General features: G+C 42.8%; 1 protein-coding gene across 1 annotated transcript in view; it reads left to right on the forward strand.

Moving 5' to 3' along the window:
- The window catches only part of LOC126297555 (protein Malvolio), a 330,588-nt gene that overhangs the window by 51,639 nt on the left and 251,354 nt on the right, over positions 1-27,595 (forward strand). The gene's annotated exons all lie outside the window — the stretch shown is intronic.

The following is a 27,595-nucleotide window of genomic DNA, read 5'->3' on the forward strand; positions in this document are numbered from 1 at the left end:
AGGCGATAGCACGAGATAAATGGGAACTGTAGATATTGCGAACTACTAGTATGCAGAAAAACTGTTTTACTGCAACCGTAACAGTAGTAAAGCAAGAACTACATTTAATGCATCACTTTGTTTTTACTTCCTTGTTTACTCTTATTATTGTAGCTGGATTGTCATATATTACTTTTAATGTCAATAAATATGCAGCCACTCGTTTTCAGTATCCGTATTTCCGACGTTTGTTTACTCGCATGCAGTTATCCTCGCTACGTTTGACTGTGACACTCAGTTGTCTAGTGATGATCTTTTAAGTAAGAAATGCATTAGGAATAAAACTGCTTTTTCGTATTTACGTAAAATTACATTGTGGCGGCATGGGAAAATTTCAGGTACAGAAAACGATGGACAAATTTTCGTCACGTTGTGAAAAGCGTGCAGTGTAAATGCTAATGGAGACAGACTTGTTTTCTATCAGATGGCAACCGAGATAGCTTGCTGAATTCCAACCATTGTAGGAACCATCATTTAGGCATTCCTCCATGACTTCACAACAGTCACACGTGATCAGGTCACTGTCAACTATATCTTTAGTTAGCGAAAAATTCAAGTAAATATTAAACCCTACTATAATGGCGACGGGCCTAGTAAATGAGTCACCCTTTAAGGTTAATTTGCCGTGCAGAAGCCACTGACAACAAGATCCAAGAAGCAATTGATCCAGAAATATAACAATTTTGCAGCCAGTGTGGCAGTAACACAAGGTTTTATGGGGTGCTGAGTCTGAGTACAAGATGTGCCAATCTGATGGACTTTTTTGTGCCTGGCAGACATCTGTTGGACAGCCCTCACTCGAGTGCGTTTTCTCAGTTTACTACTTTATTAATTTTGGCCGACTTTAAAATCAGGACTGGTCGTCACGACTGCTTAATACATAAGTATGGTTTCCACATTGTGATTTCCGGATCATAATTATAATGTTTCTGATCACAAAACAAGTTTCTTTGCATTTTAGTTTGGAGAAAATAGGAAATACAAAAAAAAACGAATTTTCTGAATTGACTTGCTCAGATGACAGATACGAACCTCACAGAAGTTTGTTTGATTAACACAAGCAGGAGAGCCAAATGAGTCCGACCAAAATCCCAGCAACAGGTAGTCAGCAAATTCCAACAAGGATGGAAACAACGTCCACGTACATTGTTTCGTGAACAAGCCATCAAATTCTATGGGCGGTGGGGAGGGGCTCATATTCTACATTTTTACTAGGAGAGGTCCCCAGATGTTGGATCGACTTTTTGAAACCATCTATACGGTATTGTAGGTTAAGGTAACAGGTAACACACCCTGCAACCATTCATCCCGGTGCGAGTAATCGAAAAAAAACTCGGAATTTCGCGTGATGCTCTACAGATTTAAAAAAGAAATGTAACAGAGACTGGTTGCTTACTCTGATATGCGGGAGGTTGTAGGTTCGAAAGTCATCAGGTGTTCGGAATCTTTCTTTATTTTTAAATCTTTATCGAAATGACTTTGATAATTATTTATGTTCAATTAATTGGTTTAAATGTTTTTTTTTTTTAGTTTCTGCTCGTTTGTCACATTTTAATCAGCACATTAATTTTCTCAGTTGCTCTCTCTTTTTCTTCCTTTTATTCTGTTTCCACTTGGAATCTTCGTGCATGTGAATTTAGTTATATTTATTTATTTGTCATAAAATTTAAACACTTGGAAAAGCCTGTGTATCGGTTAAGAAAAAAGACGAAAGACTCTATTTACATTGACCGTGCAAATTACAGTTTCTTGGATAGTAAACGTCACACAAACATTTAAAACGTCAATTCTTATTGCACTATAGAGAAAATAACGCAGATGAAGATTTAAACGAAAGAAGGAATTATAAATAAAACGAAATTCAAGCAAAATGAGGAACAGAAAAAAATGAATGCAGCAACATGGACGAAAATATAGGATGATGAAATAGAATAAATTAAATCAGTGATAATACATGAAAATAATTACAATCACATGCACAAAGTTCCAAGAAGAAAAAGAATGATAGGAAGAGAAAATGAGAACAATTGAAAAAGTTAATATTCTGATTAAATGATGTGGAAAAAGAACAAAATACAAAAACTACATTTAAAAAAATTAATTGAATAAAATTAATGATTCTGCTATAGATTTAAAAACAAAACGTTATAAGCACCTGATGAGATTCGGACACACAACTTCCCACTATAACCATTATGCTACATAACCAGTCTATACAACACTTCTTCCTTAAAGCTGTTGAGTATCATGCGAAATTCGATAATAGTTTTTCGTCGATTGTTCGCAAACGAAGATCAAACATGGTGAATGGCTGCAATGTGTGATACCAGGGATCTTAACCTACATCACTGTACACATGGTTTCAAAAAGTCAATTCCACTGCTTGGGAACTCTCCTTGTTAGAGAAAAGTATAAACATGATTCAGTATTTTTTTCGATTACAACGATCGGTGGTGCGATGAAATTGGAATTATTGAAAGGTGTTGTGATTATCGTTTAAGCCTAATAGAATCTGATTCACTCTGTAGCAAATATTCGTATCATGTACGGTGGAGTATCTAAAATGATGCTAGTATGTTGACTTAAACCTGTAACTGACAAAGTGGGACGTTAGAAACATGGAAGTAAGACATGTAACTGAATATTTGTTTTAGCACACAGGCTATTTTACGTTTATTTGCTTTCAACTTTATTATTGGACCAATCATAGCTGCACTTACTTTTCTCCTTTTCTTCCCAAAACCTCTTCATTAATTCAGTATGTTTATTCTTCCTTTCATCTGTCCATTTTTTCCTGTTGTATCTTCGTTGAGACTTGTTCAAATTTTTTGTTTTTGATTTTAGTACTGAACCATTTTCTATCCTCAATTTATTCTTCTGTAAGTGTCAATAGTTGCAGGCTCCGTAGCGTTTCAGACCTGCCTAGGTGACATCGCAGCATTGACAAATGAATGTATTAAGTAAACAATCTGCAACAATAATATGTGCTGCATTGTTACTGATTCGACGGAGACGACGTAGACAAAAAAGACGTTTTTTGGACTCATCCAATAATTCAGGACAGATCAGAGAGGAGAACATTAAATCTGCTACACAACAAACTTAAACAAAACCCTGAAAAGTTTTTTGAGTACTACAGGATGTCTATTAAGTAATACGAAACTCTACTCTCTAACGTGTCGAATGCTATTACTGGAAGAAACACTCGACTACGTGATTGTATAAGGGCTGAAGGAAAACTATCAATTACTCTGAGGTAAATGAAGTTTTATGACTTATTGTATTATTTGTTTACTATGCATAAAAGGACAGGATTGAATCTTCTGATTTTTCCTCAAAGATCATTATAGGTGTGCTGCTTGTGGACTGAGATGATTGTTAGTCACTTTCAGATGTAATTCTCGACGGCTGTGCATGTGTGTAGGACTGAACCAATTATAAATATTTCAATTGAAAATCCATCTTGTCAGCTGGGCTAAAGTTCTCAATAAGGGGCATTTGCGACAGTATGGACATTTCATCTGGATCATTTTTTCTACGTTCCTTAATATGTCATTGTTGCAAACTCGTTTTCAAAACGCCCAACAATTTTTTTTCAAACTCGTCCTGTTTTCGTTTCTTCGGAAATGGACTTACTTTCTCCCTTTGCGCTGTGCGAGCAGGGGGAGAGGCTTTGGATGTAGTACGTTGTATGTCAGGTGTCGTGTTTGCTTCTTGTTGTGCAGTGTTGTTGTCAGTGGCTTGCGTACTTTCTGTTAGATCGACAGCCATATTCCCAAATGTGCTGGTGTAAAAAGAGAAAACTGTAATTGTCCACAGTAAAATTTTATAATTTGTTGCCATGCATGGCTCAGTCTGGAACTTAAAAATGCACGAACATTATAAACATGGAATACTCGCGCTCTTTCTACACATAAAGATTGGAGAAATGACAACTGTTTGTGATAAATGTAATGTTTCTTGGGTTTTGATGAATCTTCACTTTTGCCATCGTGCATTTTCACATTTTTGTAGCAGCAATCCGTAATACTCTTCCATCTTTTCTGCACATCCTAAAAAAAAACTTAATATAAATATTGGTTCTACTTTTAACCTATTATCAATGTTTCATTGTAGGTATCTCGCAACTGGCAGTTCCATCAGATCTCTACACTTCCAGTTTCTACTTGGACGTTCAACAATATCAAAGATTATTCGAGAGACATGCTCAGCAATCTGGGAAATAATGCAAGGGCAATATATGAAACAATTAATTGCTGAAGATTCGTTGATTATTAGTTTACAGTTTGAAAAAGAAGCTAATTTTCCACACTGCGTGGGATGTATTCATGGTAAGCATATTAGAGTGATCAATCCATGTGGATAGAGTGGTGTATACTTTAACTACAAGAAGTATTTTTCAATAGTTTTAATGGCAAATGGTTGAAATGGCTCTGAGCACTATGGGACTCAACTGCTGTGGTCATCAGTCCCCTAGAACTTAGAACTACTTAAACCTAACAAACCTAAGGACATCACACACATCCATGCCCGAGGCAGGATTCGAACCTGCGACCGTAGCAGTCGCACGGTTCCGGACTGCGCGCCTAGAACCGCGACAGCACCGCGGCCGGCGTTTCTCTATGTCACGAATTTTTGTCGTCCGTCTAATAAATATGGTTACTGCCTCATACAAGGCTTCTGGTAAAACAAATAGTGCCCTAGCTTTGCATTACAAGCTGTCGCTCTTTTGTTGTAGCAATTCCATGTCAGGTTGTACGCCTTTGCAGTTTCAATATTCTTTCTATGTTGGAGATTGTGTTCAGTCCCGTAAGTTGGATGGTTTCTCGTAAGTGACCTGTGAGATTTTTCCATGATGTGTGTTCAGTGAAAGTTTCCCGGTTGATTTAGTGTTAATGTAGTGAGTTTTTTCATGGGATATTTGGTGTCCGGTTTTACAGGAGATTTCATGTAGCGCAAGCTTGGCTTCATCTTTGCTGTTTGTTAATATTTCACAGCAACTTTTTTTCCTTTCTCTTTTTCATTTTGGATACCTTTGACATGTTTTTCCCATTTTCTGATTATTTTTTCCAGTACTATGTTGGCCAAAAGTGGTGATAAGTTGCTCGAAAGTAACCTGCTCCATAAATAGCATTAAACCTTTTCCAACTTATGTTATGACGATTACATGCAGTCACTGGAGCAAGGACGTACATGGCATTGTGTTGTGTCTTAATATACGCAACAACTCATCCTTTTCCCATATTTGTTCTGAATGAGTAAGATGCTAGAGTATAATCTTTTATAATTAACCTCTCACTTAGCAAAGTGATGGGCAGGAGCAGAAACTAAGTATCAGAGGTGGTCGCTGTGTTGCAAATGATTCGTCCACCTTGTTAGCGGACCTACACGAAAATATCTTGTGACAGAACTGTTATTACTCGCATGCCAGAAAATAAGTTATGAAGGTTTCTCTCGTAGTCATAAGCTGACAGAGATCAGCTGAATGTAATAGGTCAATATTTCCTTAATGCTGTTTTCGTCTATTGTGATGTAGCAGTTATAGTCGCTAATTGACGACACGGATTTCGATTCCCGTCCCCTGCAATTTATTACTATTTTATTTTTGTAATTTAAAGAAGGTTCTGGGACTTATTTGTGGAATAGTAAAGATTTGATCTATGTATATACACTCCTGGAAATCGAAATAAGAACACCGTGAATTCATTGTCCCAGGAAGGGGAAACTTTATTGACACATTCCTGGGGTCAGATACATCACATGATCACACTGACAGAACCACAGGCACATAGACACAGGCAACAGAGCATGCACAATGTCGACACTAGTACAGTGTATATCCACCTTTCGCAGCAATGCAGGCTGCTATTCTCCCATGGAGACGATCGTAGAGATGCTGGATGTAGTCCCGTGGAACGGCTTGCCATGCCATTTCCACTTGGCGCCTCAGTTGGACCAGCGTTCGTGCTGGACGTGCAGACCGCGTGAGACGACGCTTCATCCAGTCCCAAACATGCTCGATGGGGGACAGATCCGGAGATTTTGCTGGCCAGGGTAGTTGACTTACACCTTCTAGAGCACGTTGGGTGGCACGGGATACATGCGGACGTGCATTGTCCTGTTGGAACAGCAAGTTCCCTTGCCGGTCTAGGAATGGTAGAACGATGGGTTCGATGACGGTTTGGATGTACCGTGCACTATTCAGTGTCCCCTCGACGATCACCAGAGGTGTCCGGCCAGTGTAGGAGATCGCTTCCCACACCATGATGCCGGGTGTTGGCCCTGTGTGCCTCGGTCGTATGCAGTCCTGATTGTGGCGCTCACCTGCACGGCGCCAAACACGCATACGACCATCATTGGCACCAAGGCAGAAGCGACTCTCATCGCTGAAGACGACACGTCTCCATTCGTCCCTCCATTCACGCCTGTCGCGACACCACTGGAGGCGGGCTGCACGATGTTGGGGCGTGAGCGGAAGACGGCCTAACGGTGTGCGGGACCGGTTGCGAATGGTCCTCGTCGATACCCCAGGAGCAACAGTGTCCCTAATTTGCTGGGAAGTGGCGGTGCGGTCCCCTACGGCAGTGCGTAGGATCCTACGGTCTTGGCGTGCATCCGTGGGTCGCTGCGGTCGGGTCCCAGGTCGACGGGCACGTGCACCTTCCGCCGACCACTGGCGACAAAATCGATGTACTGTGGAGACCTCACGCCCCACGTGTTGAGCAATTCGGCGGTACGTCCACCCGGCCTGCCGCATGCCCACTATACGCCCTCGCTCAAAGTCCGTCAACTGCACATACGGTTTACGTCCACGCTGTCGCGGCATGCTACCAGTTTTAAAGACTGCGATGGAGCTCCGTATGCGACGGCAAACTGGCTGACACTAACGGCGGCGGTGCACAAATGCTGCGCAGCGAGCGCCATTCGACGGCCAACACCGCGGTTCCTGGTGTGTCCGCTGTGCCGTGCGTGTGATCATTGCTTGTACAGCCCTCTCGCAGTGTCCGGAGCAAGTATGGTGGGTCTGACACACCGGTGTCAATGTGTTCTTTTTTCTATTTCCAGGAGTGTATAAGAGCACACTCTACTGCGGTAGGCAGTTCAACTCGGACTGTACTTTCGTATGTTCTCAATGCACATGCAGTGTGAGGCGCTTTACATTTTGATGACCCTCCTATCACATGTGGTCCTTTATGCCGGGTTCTACGTGACATATCAAAATTTACTGGTCTTGACTGCTTTTCTGGGGTGTCTAGGCCTGTATTTACCAATCACTGCAGTGTCAGGGAAATGACGTTGTTTTTTGTCAACAACTATGCAGATGTTGTATTAGATGTAAATGTGACAATATCAAATCAAAGGAGGTAGCCCCTAATGGTAAGGATGGTAATATGAATGGTTCAAATCTACATCTACATGACTACTCTGCAATTCACATTTAAGTGCTTGGCAGAGGATTCATCGAACCACAATCATACTGTCTCTCTACTATTCCACTCCCGAACAGCGAGCGGGAAAAACGAACACCTAAACCTTTCTGTTCGAGCTCTGATTTCTCTTATTTTATTTTGATGATCATTCCTACCTATGTAGGTTGGGCTCAACAAAATATTTTCGCATTCGGAAGAGAAAGTTGGTGACTGAAATTTCGTAAAAAGGTCTCGTCGCGACGAAAAACGTTTATGCTGTAATGACTTCCATCACAACTCGTGTATCATATCTGCCACACTCTCTCCCCTATAACGTGATAATACAAAACGAGCTGCCCTTTTTTGCACCCTTTCGATGTCCTCCGTCAATCCCACCTGGCAAGGATCCCACACTGCGCAGCAATATTCCAACAGAGGACGAACGAGTGTAGTGTAAGCTGTCTCTTTAGTGGACTTGTTGCATCTTCTAAGTTTCCTGCCAATGAAACGCAACCTTTGGCTCGCCTTCCCGATAATATTATCTATGTGGTCCTTCCAACTGAAGTTGTTCGTCATTTTAACACCCAGGTACTTAGTTGAATTGACAGCCTTGAGAATTGTACTATTTATCGAGTAATCGAATTCCAACGGATTTCTTTTGGAACTCATGTGGATCATCTCACACTTTTCGTTATTTAGCGTCAACTGCCACCTGACACACCATACAGCAATCTTTTCTAAATCGCTTTGCAACTGATACTGGTCTTCGGATGACCTTACTAGACGGTAAATTACAGCATCATCTGCGAACAATCTAAGAGAACTGCTCAGATTGTCACCCAGGTCATTTTTATAGATCAGGAACAGCAGAGGTCCCAGGATACTTCCCTGGGGAACACCTGATATCACTTCAGTTTTACTCGATGATTTGCCGTCTATTACTACGAACTGCGACCTTCCTGACAGGAAATCACGAATCCAGTCACACAACTGAGACGATACCCCATAGCTCCGCAGCTTGATTAGAAGTCGCTTGTGAGGAACGGTGTCAAAAGCTTTCCGGAAATCTAGAAATACGGAATCAACTTAAGATCCCCTGTCGATAGCGGCCATTACTTCGAGCGAATAAAGAGCTAGCTGCGTTGCACAAGAGCGATGTTTTCTGAAGCCATGCTGATTACGTGTCAATAGATCGTTCCCTTCGAGGTGATTCATAATGTTTGAATCCAGTATATGCTCCAAAACCCTACTGCAGACCGACGTCAATGAAATAGGTCTGTAGTTAAATGGATTACTCCTACTACCCTTCTTGAACACTGGTGCGACCTGCGCAATTTTCCAGTCTGTAGGCACAGATCTATCGGTGAGCGAGCGGTTGTATATGGTTCTGAGCACTATGGGACTTAACAGCTATGGTCATCACTCCCCTAGAACTTAGAACTACTTAAACCTAACTAACCTAAGGGCATCACACAACACCCAGTCATCACGAGGCAGAGAAAATCCCTGACCCCGCCGGGAATCGAACCCGGGAGCCCGGGCGTGGGAAGCGAGAACGCTACCGCCTTACCACGAGCTGCGGACTATAATATGAACGTTGTTGTTGTGATCTCAGTCCGAAGACTGGTCTGATGCATCTCTGCATCTACTCTGTCCTGTGCAAACCTCTTCATCTCTGAGTAACTACTGCAACCTACATTCTTCTGAATCTGCTTACGGTATTCATCTCTTTGGCTCCCTCTGCAATTTTTATCCCCCCCCCCCCCCCCACGCCTCCCTCCAGAATTAAATTGGTGATCCCTTGATGTCTCAGAATGTCTCGTACGAATCGATCCCTTCTTCTACTCAGATTGTACCACAAATCTCTTTTCTCCCGAATTCTGTTCGGTACCACATTACTAATTACGTGATCTATCGTCCGATCCACAGCTTTTTTCTGTAGCACCACACTGCAAAAGCCTCTATTCTCTACTGTTTATCGTCCGTGTTTCACTTCCATACAGCCGGTCGGTGTGGCCGTGCGGTTCTAGGCGCTTTAGTTTGGAACCGCGTGACCGCTACGGTCGCAGGTTCGAATCCTGTCTCGGGCATGGATGTGTGTGATGTCCTTAGGTTAATTAGGTTTAAGTAGTTCTAAGTTCTAGGGGATTGATGACCACAGATGTTAAGTCCCATACTGCTTAGTGCTCAGAACCATTTCACTTCCATACATGGCTACACTCCAAACAAATACACGGAGCGAGATGGCACAGTGGTTAGCACAATGGACTCGCATTCGGGAGGACGGTGGTGCAAACCCGCCTCCGGCCATCCTGATTTAGTTTTTCCGTGATTTCCCTAAATTGCTTCAAGAGACGGTTCCTTTGAAAGGGTTCGGACGACTTCCTTCCCCATCCTTCCCCCAATCCGACCGAACGGCTGACAACGCTGTTTGGTCCCCTCCCCAAAGTCAACCATCCGACCGTACAAATATCAGAAAAGTCTTCCTGACACTTAAATCTAAACTCGATGTTAACAAATTTCTCTTCTTCAGTAACCCTTCTCTTGCCATTGCCAGTCCACATTTTATATCCTCTCTACTTCGACCATCATCAGTTATTTTTCTGTCCAAATAGCAAAACTCATCTACTGCTTTAAGTGTCTCAGTTCTTCATCTAATTCCCTCAGCATCACCTGATTTAATTCGACTACATTCCATTTTGTTTTTGTTGATGTTCATCTTATATCCTCCTTTCAAGACACTATCTACTCCGTTATACAGCTCTTCCAAGTCCTTTTGCTGTCTCTGACAGAATTACAATGTCACCGGAAAACCTTAAAGCTTCTATGTCTTCTCCTTGGACTTTAATTCCTCCTCCAAATTTTTCTTTTGTTTCCTTTACTGCTTGCTCAATATACAGATTGAATAAAATCGGGGATAAGCTAGAACCCTGTCTCACTCCTTTCTTAACCACTGCTTTACACTCATGCCTCTCGACTCCTATAACTACCATCTGATTTCTGTACAAATTGTAAACAGCCTTTCGCTCCCTGTATTTTACCCCTGCCACGCTTAGAATTTGAAAGAGAGTGTTAGTGTCAACATTGTCAAAAGCTTTCTCTAAGTCTACAAAACATTGTAAGTTTGCCTTTCCTTAACTTATCTTCTAAGATAAGCCGTTGGGTCAGTATTGGCTCGCGTGTTCCTACATTTCTCCGGAATCCAAACTGATCTTCCCCGAGGTCGGCTTTTACCAGTTTTTCCATTCTTCTGTAAATAATTCGTGTTAGTACTTCGCAACCGAGACTTATTAAACTCATAGTTCGGTAATTTTCACATCTGTCAGCACCTGCTTCCTTTGGAATTGGAATTATTATATTCTTCTTGAAGTCTGAGGGTATTTCGCCTGTCTCTTACATCTTGCCCACCAGATGGGAGAGTTCCGTCATATCTTTCTCTCCCAAGACTATGAGTAGTTTTAACGGAATGTTGTCTACTTCTGGGGCCTTCTTTCGACTTAGGTCATTGAGTGCTCTGTCAAATACTTCACGCAGTATCATATCTCCCACTTCATCTTCATGTATGTCCTCTTCCGTTTCCCTAATGCTGCCATCAAGTACATCTCCCTTGCATAGACCCTCTATATAGTCCTTCCTTTTTTTGTTTTTCCTTCTTGGCCTAGGACTGGTTTTCCACATGAGCTCTTCGTATTCATACAAATGGTTCTCTTTTCTCCAAGGTCTCCTTAATTTTCCTGTAGGAGGCATCTACCTTTCCCCGAGTGATGTGTGTTTCCAAGACCTTACATTTGTCTTCTAGTCATTCCTGCTTCGCCATTTGCACTTCCTGTCAATCTCATTTCTTAGACGTTTGAATTCACTTTCGCCTGCTTCATTTACTGAATTTTCATGTTTTTTCGTTTCATCAATTAAATTCATACTTATTGCGTTACCCAAGGGTTTCTACTAGCCCTCGTCTTTTTACCTACTTGATCCTCTGCTGCCTTCAGCATTTCATCTCTCATAGCTACCCATTCTTCTTCTACCGTATTCCTTTGCTCTATTCTAGTCAATCGCTCCCTAAGTCTCCCTCTGGAACTCTCTACAGCCTCTGGTTCTTCCAGTTTATCCAGGTTCCATCTCATTAATTCCTACCATTTTGCAGTTTCTTCAGTTTTAATCTACAGTTCGAAACCAATAAATTGTGGTCAGAGCCCACCTCTGTCCCTGAAAATGTCTTTCAATTTAAAATCTGGTCCGAAAATCTCTGTCTTACCACTATATAATCAGTCTGAAACCTTCCGGTGTCTCCAGGTCTCTTCCACGTGTACAACCTTCTTTCATGATTCTTCAGCCAAATGTTAGTTAGCTATGATTAAATTATGCTCTGTGCAAAACTCCATTAAGTGGCTACCTCTTTAATTCCTTTACCCTAGACGATTTTCACCTACTACTTTTTTCTTCTCTTTCTTTTCCAATCATCGAATTCCATTTCCCATGGCTATTAAATTTTCGTCTCCCTTAACTGTCTAAATAATTTATTTTATTTTATCATACAATTTTTTAGGCTCTTCGTCATCTGCGGAGCTAGTTGGCGTATAAATTCGTACTACTGTGGTGGTTGTGGGTTTCTGTCTATCTTGGCTACAACAATGCGTTCACTATGCTGTTCATAGTAGCGTCTCCGCGTTTCTATTTTTCCGCATTCATTATTGAAAATACTCCTGCATTACCCCTATTTGATTTTGTATTTATAACCCTGGTCCATGTGGACGTGATGCAGTATGTCCCCCCAACACATCTCACATGTACGTGATGAGATTTAAGTTGGGGGAATGGGGAGGCTAGTCAATACGCTGAATATCTTCCCGTCCCAAGAACTCCACCACCTACGCTGCTCGATGCGGACGCGCATTGTCATCTATAGAAATGAATTCAGAGCCGAATACACCGCTTAAAAGACAAACATGGGAAGTGAGTACAGTGTCAATATAACGCTGACCGGTGAGTGTATAGTATTCAAAGATTTATAGGTCAGTTTGCCCACACAACGTTATGCCTTCCCACACCATAACACCTGAACCACCAAAACTATCACGTTCGACAATGTCCCTGGGTGCATTACGCTGTTCCACCTCTCGTTACATGAAGGTACATCCGGCAATCTCCAAAATGATCATTTTTGTGGTCCAGATGTACGGGGAAGCGCAATGTTGGAAGACCGTACTGACCTGCAACTCTTTGAACATGAGATACTCACCAGTCGACATTGTTCCCCATGTGCGTCTTTCAGCGGTGCAGGCGATTCTGACCTCATTTTTATAGATGACATTGCGCGACCGCATCGAGCAGCACAGGTGGTGGAGTTCTTGGAAGGGGAGGATACTCGGCGAATGAACTTGGCCGACGTAAATTCCGTCGAGCACGTGTGGATGCGTTGGGGAGACGTAATGCAGCACGTTCACATGCACCAGCAGTTGTGAACCGCGCTGATCGGTAAATGGAATGCCCTGTAACAGCCGACCACGGTGGTCTATCGGTTCAAGGAGCTCAGACCGGAACCGCGCGACTGCTACGGTCGCAGGTTCGAATGCTGCCTCGGGCATGGATGTATGTGATGTCCTTAGGTTAGTTAGGTTTATGTAGTTCTAAGTTTTAGGGGACTGATGACCTCCGCAGTTAAGTCCCATAGTGCTCAGAGCCATTTGAACCATTTGCAAACACCGCGGAACCGTCGGGGTGTTGGAAGGCCAAAAGTGGGTGGAGATGGTCCCCGAGCATCTCAACATACCCTGGACCATTCGAAGTCCCTTCCAGGACAACCAGGGGGTCCATTACAGACCAGAAAAAGCGTACCCCACAGCATAACAGAGACACCACTACATTGGACCACACCTTCTTAGCAGGCGAGATCCATCGATTCACGTGGTCTGCTCCACACACGATGCCTCCTACCGTGATGATATAGTTTCAATCGTGATTCGTCCGACCATATCATGTTACACCATTGTTCAAGTGTCCATCCCTGGTGACTGGCGACAAATGCAAGCCGTTGTGCCCGATGACACTGGGTTAACAGTGGTACCAGTGTGCGGTGCTGGTTGCCTTACCCATGGGATCCATGTTGCAGCGGATTGTCTAACACGTCCTGTGTTGAACTAATCTGTGATTTGTTGCACTTTCGTCCATCTGTTATAGGCAGGCTGGAGAAGGCCGGTAGCGGCCACGCACAGCGTCTTTTTCTGCATACGTCCAACGGGAAGGCACATCCTCAAGGTCAGGTCAAGGTCAGACGCTTCTCACATTGCGTTCCCACGTGAACTCAGTAGTAACTTTGCAGAGTGTCTACACAAAGTAGTGGGTGTAGTCAAGTGTTTCATTACGGTTTTTTTTCGATGTGTAAGATGAAAAAAAAATGAACTTAAGCGCTGGATTAGCCGAGCGGTCTTAAAAGCGCTGCAGTCATGGATTGTGCGTCTGCTCCAGGCGGAGGACCGAGACCTCCCTCGGGCATGGGTGTGTGTATTTGTCCTTAGGATAATTTAGGTTAAGTAGTGTGTAAGCTTAGGGACTGATGACCTTAGCAGTTGAGTCCCATAAGATTTCACACACATTTGAACTTGATGACGAACGTACTATTTTAGAAGTTCTAGCTCGACCTTTTTTATACGACATTCAAAAAGCGGATTATAAATCAGACAAAAAAGAAGAGACGCTTGGCTAGCTGTGACATTTAATGTTGTTGGTGAAGGTTGGGACAACATGGACAAAGAAACAAAAGAAGCCTTATTTAAGTGTAGTAAAAACATTTAATTTGGGAAGTGTAAAAGATCAAAAATAGAATAAAATGTCTAAAGTTTATGAAAGACATCTGGTGAATTACATGTGTTAAATTAAGTAAATACAACAAGTCACAATATATGCGCTTTATTGTAGAATATTAGTGGTGTCTTGTTATGCCAGCAGTCTTTTTCACTCAGCAATGTTTGCGTGTCGGTTTTGCCAAGGTACAGAACCTGCTCCCAGAACAGAAATATTCAGCAAACTCATCTCTTGTGTGTGTTCCTTTCACGGTCCCTCTTGTCCCCTGGGCCGGAATGCTGTCCAAAGGACACGATAACGTGTCTTCAAATTTGTACCCATCGTTTTCCCTCACAAAGTTGTACAGTGCACAAGTGGCCTTAACAGTGGTGTCAGCCAAATCGATACTGGCGTCAATCGGACGGTGGAATATACGCCATTTATTGGCTAAAATACCTAATGCACATTCCACGTACCGCCTGGCACTCGATAAACGACAGTATAAAATTCTTTTAATGTTAGTCCTGTCCTTACCGGGGTATGGTCTCAGAAGGTTTTCACACAGAGCAAAGGCTTCATCTGCCAGAAACACATATGGCAATAATCGACCAGATGTATCGTTTGGTAATGGGGCTGGTGGTGGTAATGGTAAATTGTTGGAATAGAGTTTCTTGCTAAAATTAGTCCTTTTCAGGATGTTTGAATCTCCCTCGTGTCCAAAGGCCCCACATCTATATATCTGAAGCAGTTATTTGCGTCAGCTACTGCCATTAAAGCCGACCAGGGTGGCCGAGCGGTTCCAGGCGCTACAGTCTGGAACCGCGCGACCGCTACTGTCACAGGTTCGAATCCTGCCTCGGGCATGGATGTGTGTGATGTCCTTAGGTTTGTTAGGTTTAAGTAGTTCTAAGTTCTAGGGGACTGATGACCTCAGAAGTTAAGTCCCATAGTGCTCAGAGCCATTTCAACCATTTGCCATTAAAACTATTGAAAAATACTTCTTGTAGTTAAAGTATTCACTACTCTATCCCCATGGATTGATCACTCTAATATGCTTACCATGAATACATCCCACGCAGTGTGGAAAATTAGCTTCTTTTTCAAACTGTAAACTAATATTCAACGAATCTTCAGCAATTAATTGTTTCATATATTTCCCTTGCATTATTTCCCAGATTGCTGAGCATGTCTCTCGAATAATCTTTGATATTGTTGAACGTCCAAGTAGAAACTGGAAGTGTAGAGATCTGATGGAACTGCCAGTTGCGAGATACCTACAATGAAACATTGATAATGGGTTAAAAGTAGAACCAATATTTATATTAAGTTTTTTTTTAGGATGTGCAGAAAAGATGGAAGAGTATTACGGATTGCTGCTACAAAAATGTGAAAATGCACGATGGCAAAAGTGAAGATTCATCAAAACCCAGGAAACATTACATTTATCACAAACAGTTGTCATTTCTCCAATCTTTATGTGCAGAAAGAGCGCGAGTATTCCATGTTTATAATGTTCGTGCATTTTTAAGTTCCAGACTGAGCCATGCATGGCAACAAATTATAAAATTTTACTGTGGACAGTTACACTTTTCTCTTTTTACACCAGCACATTTGGGAATATGGCTGTCGATCTAACAGAAAGTACGCAAGCCACTGACAACAACACTGCACAACAAGAAGCAAACACGACACCTGACATACAACGTACTACATCCAAAGCCTCTCCCCCTGCTCGCACAGCGCAAAGGGAGAAAGTAAGTCCATTTCCGAAGAAACGAAAACAGGACGAGTTTGAAAAAAAATTGTTGGGCGTTTTGAAAACGAGTTTGCAACAATGACATATTAAGGAACGTAGAAAAAATGATCCAGATGAAATGTCCTTACTTTCGCAAATGCCCCTTATTGAGAACTTTAGCCCAGCTGACAAGATGGATTTTCAATTGAAATATTTATAATTGGTTCAGTCCTACACACATGCACAGCCGTCGAGAATTACATCTGAAAGTGACTAACAATCATCTCAGTCCACAAGCAGCACACCTATAATGATCTTTGAGGAAAAATCAGAAGGTTCAATCCTGTCCTTTTATGCATAGTAAACAAATAATACAATAAGTCATAAAACTTCATTTACCTCAGAGTAATTGATAGTTTTCCTTCAGCCCTTATACAATCACGTAGTCGAGTGTTTCTTCCAGTAATAGCATTCGACACGTTAGAGAGTAGAGTTTCGTATTACTTAATAGACATCCTGTAGTACTCAAAAAACTTTTCAGGGTTTTGTTTAAGTTTGTTGTGTAGCAGATTTAATGTTCTCCTCTCTGATCTGTCCTGAATTATTGGATGAGTCCAAAAAACGTCTTTTTTGTCTACGTCGTCTCCGTCGAATCAGTAACAATGCAGCACATATTATTGTTGCAGATTGTTTACTTAATACATTCATTTGTCAATGCTGCGATGTCACCAAGGCAGGTCTGAAACGCTACGGAGCCATATATGGCCACATTCGCGTCTTTGGTCGCTAGGACGCGTTGCGCTGAAAGAAGCTATACACACGGTCGAATGTGGCCACCACCAGGCGACTTTTGAAGCTGCTTCTTTAGGTGCTGAGCGTCCAGCTCCAAAAAACCTTAGTACCATGTTTGGACGTCATGATGCACAATTACATACTTCCTCCCCCCCCCCCCCCCCTCCCTCCTTCCCTTGTATACACGGCTGGTTTGTATGGTCCCAAATTTCTTTCAACATGCCGGCGCGTTGGTCTAATCTCCCGCGATCTTGTACTGCAATAACGTTTTTAGAAATCTTTCTGCGTCATTTTATTATGAGGTCAATACATTTATCGACACGTTGTAGTAAGACGTGCTGTTTTTCTTTTGCACGATTCATTCTGTCGTTGCGTAAAAAGAAGATAGAAAGTGTCTTATGGAATTATTGGTTGTTAGGCCCCAAGGCTATGTTAAATGATGACAGAACGCACAATCAATGAATTGAGTTGCCTTATTGTGACGTGTGTGGTCTCTTGCAACTTCTGTGTATTACTCATCGCACAGCGACATGGCGAAGTTCTTGTTGTCCTGAGAAAGTATCCAGTCGTGCGGACTCTGTGAGATTTCTGCGCATACATACGTATTAGCGTTTCTTTGTGTTCCTTGTTTTATTCGCAATACGTTTCTTGTCTTTTTATTTCGTGTCAAGCATTAGCATAGGGATCATTAAAGGTATGAAATTCAATCTCGACAAGACTATCTTGAAAGAAATAGCCATGTATTCGCTTTGAATAACTGAATTAATTAACACTACTCATATATGGTGTTAATTTGCTTCATATATCTTATTAGTTTCTACCAGTAACCTGATATATTGTTTCAGTGGTAACAGAATTTCCACACATAATGAGTCCAGCTTCCAAACTTGCTTATAAATGTCGTTAGTGCTTATTTTTCTATTTTTTTAAATGCAAAAACTATGTTGAATGCATTTAACAGTTCATCTAGCTTCCATACCAACAGCTATAATTGCCTGTTAGTGTGATACTTAAATACAACCACTGCGGTGTATCTTTGCGCAGAACAGCAACACGGGATTCCCCCAACTTCCCCTTACGGTCATTTCCTTGGTATTGTACTGACTTTTGTTCCCCAGAATCATCTATACAAACGTAGGCCAGTTCCCCATTTTCGCTATAGGAGCACAATAGGTAAACAGTTCAAACGCGAAAATACAGAACTGATTTCTCAAGCTGCGACATGGTCCCGAATGGAACAGTGATCCAGAAAGTGTAGAATAAGTTTCTTTATTTCACATCTATGATCACAAACTTGTTAGGTCCTCAGTAAAGACCAATTTCAGAGCTGCTGTAAACATGGGGAAAACGCAAATATAACAAGTGGATTGTCTACCGCTTAAAACAATAAAATAAGCTAATATGCAAAGTATTACAGAAACAATGTGAAAATTATGTGCTGCTTTAACTGTTTTAAAAACATGTCCTAATATAATGGAGCCGTAGTGGCATAATCAAATGATAAACACAAAATCAGCGCCAGGATCGTCACACATATCTAAAATCTGGTATATGCTAGAGTCCTGATGTTCCCAGAGCTGCTGCTCCGAACAAACTGCGTACAGTAACCACAAACTGTTTGTGTCATTGTCGCAAGTTCGTCAGATGCCGCTACTGCAGGCGTACACACATTTTTCAACGATATAATTGTACGATAAAAATAAACAGAAGAATACAATCAGTAAAATCTGTATCGTTCTTAACAGGTGTATAAGACATTACAGTAATAAAATGCAATAAGTTAAATCACGACAAAAGTTAGATTTTTAAAAAGAAAATAGTTAAGTGACAATAATTCTGATACGCACTTGTGGCGAATTTTAGATGAAAATATAATGACGTACATAAGAATAAGCAGGCGGAGTTCACAGAATAATATATACATAATAAAACAAATAGCGAAAGAAGCCAAATGAATGAAAACAGACTGTAGTAATAATCCCTCTGATGGCGTGTCCGCCAGAATGCCCCATAGGAGAAAAGTGGTTAGAGGAACGTAACCGCCAGAGAACCCCTCGATCCTTGCGACACGTCATTCCAAGAAAAGATAAGCAGAGAAAGCACAAGAAAACACGAGAGTTGTTCGCTCAACTTAAGAAAAATAAGTAAATTTGTGAAGCACACTATACCAGGTAAAGACAAAGGTAAAGATAGACAGAAGAGAGGCGTTCAGTGATTAATGTAGAGCAATGCCAAACAAAGCAAAGGAGATATTGGGTAAAAAATCGCTCTGCCCATTGAGCCCTTTTGTTGGTTCTTGTTTTTTGGTTTTATAAATTTCAAGCTTTTCTAACTCACCTTATGGGCGCTAATACAAGCACGGCTGCTTGTGGGTTTTTATTACTCTCATTTATACTAGTTACGGCATAGTTTATTTCATTTAGAGTTCTCGTTCCCACAAATGCGCTGCATTGTTTACACTTAGCTAAGAAGAGGCTACACCTTCCACAAATAAAAACACAAGTGCTTAAGAAGGTGAGATAGTGAATTCTGCTTGTGTGTTCAGAGATTTAAGTTGTTTTCAGTGGCAGGCTTATGGATTTAACTCTATAAACTAGTGCTCGAGAGAGAGACCGGCAACTGTCTCTTGTTGATACTGTGCGACATTATTAAGAGTGGGGCTAAGAGCTTTCCCATTCGACTGAAGCATGTTGGCCTGCCTCAATCACAGACTCACTATACGTAAAAATGTGTACTTATTATAATTATTGTTATTATTATACTTAAGGATTCTTTAAAATAAAACAGGATAATTGTGTTTCGTAGATCAAACGCATTTGTTATCTGTCCTCATTCACGCGTTCAAACGTGTTTCTTGATGAACCCTCCTAGCACCACTGGGGTTAATACGACCCTCTAAACACTCTGGAAATATATACACTGATGAGCCAGAACATTATGACCAAAGCCCACAGCGAGGTTGTATGCTGCCTGGTAGCGTTGACGGCACGTGAAGCGGAAAGAGAAGTATACGAATGGAGCAAAGAAGAATGGCGAATCATTCTAGCGACTATAAGTGGTGCAAATGTGGAAATACGCCGACTTAAGCGACCTTGACGAAGCCAGATTGTTGTGACCCAGTGCCTGGGAGCGAGCATCTCGGAAACGGCGAAGCTGGTCAGCTGATCGCACGCTGCTGTGGAAAGTGGTTGAAGAATGGTGAAACCACGAGTAGGCGACAAGAAGTTGGACATCCATACCGCATCACAGAGCATAGGTATCGGAGTTTTACGCGCTCTCTCAGTCTGTGGCAGACGTAACGACAGTGTACAGTGCTGGCGCAGACACAAGTGCAGTGTTGGACGTGGTGTTCCGCATCAGAGGGTCCTTAAGTGTTGTTATGTTGCCTCAACAGCATCGTCAGTTATGATTACAGTGGCCATTCGGATCATTGAGATTGGGCCACAGATTAATGTAATCGTGTCGCCTGGTCGATTGAATCCCGTTTATTGTTAAACCACGTAGATGATCGCGTCCAGATGCGCCGTCATCCAGGCGAACGGCTGTTCGAATCATGCAGCGCGCCACGGGCACAGGCCGGTGGGAGCAGTATTATGTTATGGGGGACATTCACCTGGGCTTCCATAGGACCTACGGTAGTAATCGAAAGCACCGTTACAGCTGCGGACTACATGAACATTATTAGGGATCACCTGTAACCCCTTATGCTTGATGTCTTCCCCAACAGCGATGGAATCATCCAGCAGTATAACTGTCTGTGTTACACAGTCAGAATCGTGCTGCAACGGTTTGAAGAGCATGACATGAGCCAGAACATTATGACCAATGCCCCAATGTGGTGGCCATCAAATTCGGCTTATCTGAATCCGATGAAACCCAACTGGGATACTATCGGGCGTCACCTCCGCTGCCACAAACCAGCCTCATGAAAATTACAGGGCTTATGTGTATGCATCTGGTGCCACAAACCCCTGGAAACCTATCAAGTACTTGACGAGTCCATAGCACGCACAGTCATTATTTATTTGTGTTCCAGAGGTGGACCAACACGCTTTTAAGTTGGTGGTCATAATGTTTTGGCACATCAATGTATATCTCCCTTGTTTTAAAAACTATGATATTCATAGTACATGACTTTCTCCCTCTAATGTTTCATCCATTTTTTTTATATTTACAGCATTTTATAATTTAATCATGTTTTTTCCACTGACTTTAATTGGGGTCAATACGATCCCACTATAAATTCCTTTTTGTTTCTTGAATATTTATGAAAATAAAATGATGACTGTTACGTTGCACAAGAGTAATGTACGTTTTTACGCTATTTGTTAAAATACTGCCAATACAAACTTCCTCTGTAGATAACTTGGGGCCTTTGTGAACCCAGTGGTATTCAGTGAAACAAAAAACCTGATAGTAGGAGGGTTAATCTGTAATTCATTGAGGTCTGCCTAGTGGGAGAAGTTTAATCGGTCTGCTAAAATTCTTTGACTATTTTGTCTTCCTATTACGCTCCTGCGCCTTTACTACGCGGTTTCAAAATCTATTACATGTTTATAGAAGCCATTTTACAGCTATCGCGCTACAGTACATTGGCGTAGTAGTATATCTTTCCTGGTGCTCTTAAACGCGAGAAGCCACCTCAATGAACTTCCCTTCTTCTTCTTCTGAATTGGTAGACGGATGCCCTCCCTGACGCCACCACTCACCCCGTGACGGAATTCGTGGACCTCATCCGTCTGCGTCTCGTGTAAATCTCATGTCCAAGGGTGAGAACTTTTTATAAATGTGTATCTGAAGAGGGAAGTGAGCACGAGCCCGGTATTGACCTAGTTGGATGCGGGAAACTGCCCAAAACCGACATCGAGACTGGCCATCTCACCAACCTTCGTCGTTAATCCCGAACAGGCTCGCCTTCCCCAGCCGTGGAAGCGGCGCGTAAACGCACACAGCTACTTGGGCAGGCTCGGCGGACTTCCCTGATTATCACAAAATTTCAGAAACTCCGAACTTAAGTAAAGCAGTCACGAAACCAAAAGTAATGTAATTTACTAAGGACGGACCTGCTGGAGGTTGCCCGCCTTAAGGCTTCCTCCTGCTAACAAACACCTCATTCAATTATTTGATCCCACAGTTGCCTTCTCGTTCTTCCTCCAAAGAGTTGGCGATTCGTCTGTTCCAGTCACAGTGGAAGTTGCATCTAATGGCGTTGGATGATGTACCTGTCTATTTCGCCTTCTGAAGCAACTATTGGTTACAAAATCACTAAATACGCTCAGATGACAAAAGTCATGTGACAGCAATTTGCACATATACAGATGGCGGTAGTATCGCGTACAAAAGGTATACACCCTCAGTGCACTGGCGGAGCTGTCATTTGTACTCAGATGATTCATGCGAGGTTCGAATCCTCCCTCGGGCATTTGTTTGTGTGTTCGTCCTTAGGATAATTTAGGTTACGTAGTGTATAAGCTTAGGGACTGATGGCCTTAGCAATTAAGTCCCATAAGATTTCACACATTTGATTCATGCGATAAGGTTTCGACGTGTTTATGCCCGTACGACGGGAATTAATAGACGCTGAACCCAGAATAGTAGTTGGAGCTAGAAATTCCAATTCGTTACGGAGTTTGATGTTCCGAGATCCATAGAGTCAAAGAGTGAGTCCTCTAACCACGAACAACGCAGTGACCGACTGTAGTCACTTAATGACCGAGAGCAGAGGTGTTTACGTAGAGTTGTCAGTGCTAACAGACAAACAACACTGCGTGATATAAACGCAGAAATTAACGCGAAAGGTATGACGAACGTTTACGTTAGTACACTGCCATGAAATCTGTCGTTAATAGGCTCTGGCAGCAGACGACCGACAGAAGTGCCTTTGCTAACAGCACGACGTTGCCTGCAGCGACTCTCGTGGGCTCGTGAACATATTGTTTGGAACCTAGACGACTGGAAAACTGTGACCTGGTCAGACGAGTCCTGTTTTCAGTTGATAAGAGCTGATGGTAAGGTTTGAGCGTGCCTCGGACCCGACGAATCCGTGGACTCAAGTTGTCAACGAGACACTTTGAAAGTTGGTGGTGACTCCATAATTGTGTGGGTTGTGTTTACATGGAATGAACAGGGTCCTCTGATCCAGTTGAACCGATCATTGACTGGAAATGGTTATGTTCGGCTACTTGGAAGTCATTTTCCATGGAAATTTTATGGATGACAATGCACCGTATCACCAGGCCACAATTGTCCTTGATAGGTTTGGCCACCCTGATCGCCCGACATGACTCACATCGAATATTTATGGGACATAATCGAGAGATCAGTTCGAGCACAAAATCCTACACTGGCAACACTTTTGTAATTATGGACTGCTGAAGAGGTATTTCTGTAGGAACTTCCAACGACTTGTTGAATCCATGCCACGTCGAGTTGCTGCACTACGCCGAGCAAAATGAGTTCCGACACTGTGTTAGGAGGTGTCTCGTGACTTCTGTCGCCTCAGTGTACTATGTTCGCATTTGCTAGGTTCTAGTCATACAGGAAGAATATGTTGCCCAATTTGTTTCCTCGGTGCTAAGGGCACCTTCCGTTCTAGAGAGCATTGGGCCAGTTTAGGTACGAGGGCGTGCTGCAAAGTAATGCCTCCGAATTATTTATGTGAAAACTCTTAATGCTAATTTAATAAAACAAGCATTGTTAACGCTCTACATCTTTATTCTTCTTGTCTACAATATATTTCTCAGCATAGTCACTCTGGTGACGAACACATTTCTCCCAGCGAAAGACCAGTTTGTTGTTACCGTCACTGTAGAATGTTTGACTTTGTTGACGGAGTCACAACCTCACTTCTACTTGCACCGCTTGATCAGTATCAAAGTTAAGTCCTCGAAGGTGTTCTTTAAGTTTTGGGAACAGAAGAAAATCGGATGGGGTCAAGACGGGACTGTATGGAGGCTGATCGATGACAGTGAAACCAAAGCGTCGGATTGTTGCAGATGTAGCAACGCTCGTGTGTGGTCTGGCATTGTCACGCTGAAGGAGATGGTGCTCCATGTGTGTACAAACTCTTTCAAATTCGAAACCCCATTACAGCACGCTGTTTCTCACGCACCGACACGGTTACGTAACACACCGCCATGTTACACGCTAAAGTTCGGCAAAGGGCTGCCAATATACAGTCATGAAGAATTCTGATGACCTTTGTTTTATTTATAAAGCTTTAAGAGTTTTCACATAAACAGCTCGGAGGCATTACGTTTCAGCACGCCTTCGTACGTTAGTCCTAAGACTGAAAATAATTTATGAGTAACAACTACTCCAATATCGATTCCTATAAATTTACGGTAAAATTCTTCAATGACCCCGACACGTGCACATTGCTGTTTATCGACACGAAAACGCTACTCGCAAATACTCGTCTAAAATACACATAGACGTGCTCCAAATACATTATCATCACGATGTACCGATATACAGTGGTGAAAGAGGGACACGAAATGATGTCTTGGTCACCTACGTAACGAACAAGAACCAACTCTGATCCCAGAGCGTACAGTCGGATGTTTTGTTGAGCATCCTACAAATAATTCGCTATTCTCCTCTCGATATCTTTCCAAATCATCTGTAAAACCTCAGAAAACAACGATTCCTGTCTACTACATAGCACTGTACATTAACTAGAATCATCTGTGACCCTACAATGATCAGCTACAGTCACGGCCAGCCATCTAACAGCGTCTCGAATCTCCTTTGCTTCACAGAACAGTTGGAGTGGTAATTGTTCTAGAAGCCTTTCTTCGCTGTTGCAGGTAGTTGGTATCAGCCATACTCTAACTGGTGACGCAGTTTCTCTCATTACGATCCAATCGCTTGTCAGTGAGCTATCAGGGTGGAGTGGCGCTCTTTTAAAGACGCGGTTCAAATACCCATCGGGGCACCTAGATTTAGGTTTCCCACGGTTTAAAATGGTTCAAATGGCTCTGAGCACCATGGGACTTAACATCTGAGGTCATCAGTTCCCTAGAACTCAGAACTACTTAAACCTAACTAAGCCAAGGACATCACACACAACCATGCCCGAGGCAGGATTCGAACCTGCGACCATAGCGGTCGCGCGGTCGGTCCCACGGTTTCCTCAAATTGACTGAGGTAAATGACTTAATGCTTCCTTTAAAATGGACACGGCCGATTTCCTTTCTTAATTAGTCGAGCGGTCTAAGGCGCTGCAGTCATGGACTGTGCGGCTGGTCCCGGCGGACGTTCGAGTCCTCCCTCGGGCATGGGTGTGTGTGTGTGTGTGTGTGTGTGTGTTTGTCCTTAGGATAATTTAGGTTAAGTAGTGTGTAAGCTCAGGGACTGATGACCTTAGCTGTTAAGTCCCATAAGATTTCACACACATTTGAACATCTGAACATTCCTTTCTTATGCTTTAAAAAAAAAAAAAAAAAAAAAAAAAAAAAAAAAAAAAAAAAAAAAAGGGGTTCAAATGGCTCTGAGCACTATGGGACTTAACATCTATGGTCATCAGTCCCCTAGAACTTAGAACTACTTAAACCTAACTAACCTAAGGACATTACACAACAGCCAGCCATCACGAGGCAGAAAAAAATCCCTGACCCCTCCGGGAATCGAACCCGGGAGCCCGGGCTTGGGAAGCGAGAACGCACGACCACGAGATGCGGGATATGCTTTTTCATTTCGTGTTTGTGCCTCGTCTCTAATGACCTCGTCGTTTCCGTGACATTAACTCGCAACGCCCTTTGAACAGATAAATTTCGTGCTTATGTTAGTATTACTTAATTTCAGTTATTGGAATACATACTGCAATCACGTCTGTTATTTGCGCAAGGAACTGATGAAAACTAGGTATCATGCATCTTCTCAAGATGAATAATGGTTTTACGTACGTAAGTTTTACACTGAGGTGACAAAAGTCACTAGATACCTCCTAATATCGTGTCGGACCTCCTTTTGCCGGTGCGTAGTGCAGCAACTCGACGTGGCACGGACTCAACACGTCCTTGGAAGTCCCCCGCAGAAATATTGAGCCATGCTCCCTCTATAGCCGTCTATAATTGCGAAAATGTTGCCGGTACAGAATTTTGTGCAGGAAATGACCTTTCGATTATGTCCCAAAAATGATTGATGGGATTCATGTCCGGCGATCTGGATGGCCAAATCATTCACATCAGCTGTCTGGAATGGTCTTCAAACCAATCGCAAACCATTGTGGCCCGGTGACAAGGTGTGTTGCCATCCATAAAAATTCCATAGCAGATGGTTGCAAATAAGTAGACGAACATAACCATTTGCACTCAATGATCTGTTCAGTTGGATCAGAGGATCCAGTCCATTTCATGGAAACATAACTCACACCATTATGGATCCACCACCAGCGTACATAGTGCCTTGTGGATAACTTGGGTCTATAGCTTTGTAGGATCTGCGCCACACTCAATGTTCCAACCGATATGGTCACAAGTCCAGGAGCGGCGCTGTAGGCGATGTCGGGCAGTTAGCAAAAGCACTCGTGTCAGTTATCTGCTGCCACAGACCTTTAACGCCAGATTTCGCCGCACTGTTCGATCGGATACCTTCGTCGTACGTCCATCACAGATTTCTTGCGTTTATTTCACGCAGGTTTGCCAGTCTGTCAGCACTGACAACTATACGCAAACGCCGCTGTCCTCGGTTGTTAAGTGAAGACTGTCGGTCACTGAGTTGTCCGTGGTCAGAGATAATGCCTGTAATTTGGTGTTCTCGCACACTCTTGACACTGTGGACCTCGGAATATTGAATTCCCTAACGATTTCCGAAATGGAATGTCCTATGTCGTTAGCTGCAAGTACGCCCATAATTTTGTCGGGCACCTTTTCACATGAGTCACCTGAGTACAAATGACAGCTCCGCCAAAGCACTGCCCTTTTATACTCGTACCTTCAGTACGCGATGCTACTGCACTACTGGCCATTAAAATTGCTACACCACGAAGATGTGCTACAGACGCGAAATTTGACCGACAGGAAGAAGATGCTTTGATATTCAAATGATAAGCTTTTCAGAGCATTCACACAAGGTTGGCACCGGTGGCGACACCTACAACGTGCTGACATGAGGAAAGTTTCCAACCCATTTCTCATACACAAACAGCAGCTGACCGGCGTTGCCTGTGAAACGTTGTTGTGATGCCTCGTGTAAGGAGGAGAAATGCGTACCATCACGTTTCCGGCTTTGATAAAGGTCGGATTGTGGACTATCGCGATTGCGGTTTATCGTATCGCGACATTGCTGCTCGCGTTGGTTGAAATCCAATGATTGTTAGCAGAATATGGAATCGGTGGGTTCAGGAGGGTAATACGGAACGCCGTGCTGGATCCCAACGGCCTCGTATCACTAGTAGTCGAGATGACAGGCATCTTATCTGCATGGCTGTAACGCATCGTGCAGCCACGGCTCGATCCCTGAGTCAACAGATAGGGACGTTAGCAAGACAAAAACCATCTGTACGAACAGTTGGACGACGTTTGCAGCAGCATGGACGATCAGCTCGGAGACCATGGCTGCGGTTACCCTTGATGCTGCATCACAGACAGGAGCGCCTGCGATGGTGTACACAACAGCGAACCTGGGTGGACGAATGTCAAAACCTCATATTTTCGGATGAATCCAGGTTCTGTTTACAGCATCATGATGGTCGCATCCGTGTTTGACGACATCGCGGTGAACGCACATGGGAAGCGTGTATTCGTCATCGCCATACTGGCGTATCATCCGGCGTGATGGTATGGGGTGCCACTGGTTACACGTCTCGATCACCTCTTGTTGGCATTGACGGCACTTT

This window comes from Schistocerca gregaria, chromosome X (genome assembly GCF_023897955.1).
Source record: "Schistocerca gregaria isolate iqSchGreg1 chromosome X, iqSchGreg1.2, whole genome shotgun sequence".
NCBI classification, from domain to species: domain Eukaryota; kingdom Metazoa; phylum Arthropoda; class Insecta; order Orthoptera; family Acrididae; genus Schistocerca; species Schistocerca gregaria.